Raw genomic sequence first — 1919 nt, forward strand, 5'->3', positions numbered from 1 at the left:
GCCATTTACACGCAGAGCAACAGGTATGAGGCCACGAGGCCAGCCACCCCCCTCCTATGCTCATTATTTCGCTTACTGCTGCGCATCCCGGATGCAGCCGCATACGAGGACCGTTGGCCCTCGTAACCGGTGCTCACTGATTGCCAGGAGTTTTTGTACCATTCTGCGCCCATAGCGTCTTTTAAACAAGATCAGTCCCGTCTAACACGCTGGAACGTGATTGGTGCTCGCACAGGACAGAGAGGGGTTAAGATAGTGTTAAAGTGTCGCTGTATTTAGAATATGTATACTCTTTGCTGTGGTTATGTCGTTCGTATCGTATGTATGTATATATATTATATAGACATAACAACAAGAATTTTGACCTTTTGCCTCTGAGCCACACAGTCCTTGACACCATCACTCATGAATGACACCCCAAATACTTGAACCCCTCCACTTTGACCCAGTAACTGAAGTGGTCCAGCTTCTTTATAAAGCTGTTAGGCCACTGAAATACCAGGGCATATTGTAGTCTATAGGGGTTGAGTTACCCATAAAACAGCATCCACACACATGCTCACAATAAAGGTGTAGCAGCACACAGCGACTGCAATGTTGAATTGGTGTAGGCAGGAGAAAAACATCATACAGTGTTAATGTATTTGTTTCAAATCCAGAGACTTACTGTCATTCTCTTAAAGATCATTTTATAGCAGTTCCACCTTTAAAATCAGTGTTTCTCTGACGTTGTATTCTGCAGACAAAGGATGTCCCGGAGGGGCTGCGAGGCAGAGCTGCTGCTATATAGTAACATCCAGACGTCCAATAACTAAAATTCTTCACCGGCATAAAATATATAGTTTAAAATTACCAAGTTCTTAAAAGTGTATCGTACAAATGTGGCTTATAATACTGGTCGACAATAAGGGTTTTTCAATGGCTGATGACGATGGACAATATATCATTTTGATATCAAAACAAAGAAAATGAATGTATTATTCCATTATATTCTACAGGACATTCAGATTTACAGATTTACTCGAAACCAACTTTTTTACCACCTTCCNNACAGCAGCCACACTGACAAGGCTGAACTCATGAATGCACTGGCACCCCCTGGCACAGACCTTTGGTACAAATTCATATAACTACAAACTACAGCAAACTCAGCTTTAAATGTACTCTTATGTCCCCTCCAGCACTGTGCACAGTTTACAGTTTCCAGCGCAGTGTCAGGACATGTCAACCATTTATTACAACAATAAGCATTTTTTGGTGGTGTGGCTCTGGTCATGCTCCAGAACAAATCTGAGCAACTTGACACCGACAGTCCCTGTGCTCACTTTCAGCATGCTGTCTATACTCAGTCATCCAACATGTGCTTCTTTCTGACTGTCAAGAACAAATGAATCTGTGTGTGTTGGCAAAAGGTCATGTGTGGGTGTGTAGGTATCAACAATCTTAAGATTAAGTTTTTTCTTACAGTGTAGGTGTGTTTGATAGATGTGGTGATCTTCCCATGGAGGAATTATAGTTTGTGTTCAAGCTACAGCTCCGATGACATTTAGGAGTCATACAAGTGAAAAGAAACAATTTTTATCCTTGCGGAGAATAGAGTAAATGATGTCTGTGCCACCTTCAGCACCCCAGGCAGTGCAAGACTGACAGATTACTGCAACGTTCCCGCTGTATATGTAATTTATGTTTGGCGGCTCTACAGTCTCTCCGCGCAAGATGAAATGTGGCAGCTCACTCTTCATTTATACCTCAACTACAGTAAATAGGAAGTCAGAGACATGATGAAGCAGAGGGATCACACAGTTAACATCATCCTGGAGATGCATGATAGACACAGCTGGGAATGGCGTTGTGTCTCAGATCACTGAAATGCATTTTAAAATCAAGTGATTATTTTCTACAGGAAATTCAGGCATATG

The 1919-nt window shown here is 42.1% G+C and overlaps 1 protein-coding gene across 1 annotated transcript in view; it reads left to right on the forward strand.

The window, feature by feature from the left end:
- The window catches only part of gabra2a (gamma-aminobutyric acid type A receptor subunit alpha2a), a 37333-nt gene that overhangs the window by 8913 nt on the left and 26501 nt on the right, over nucleotides 1-1919 (forward strand).

Source organism: Morone saxatilis, unplaced genomic scaffold (assembly GCF_004916995.1).
Source record: "Morone saxatilis isolate NCDOM2014 unplaced genomic scaffold, NCSU_SB_2.0 Contig3, whole genome shotgun sequence".
NCBI classification, from domain to species: domain Eukaryota; kingdom Metazoa; phylum Chordata; class Actinopteri; family Moronidae; genus Morone; species Morone saxatilis.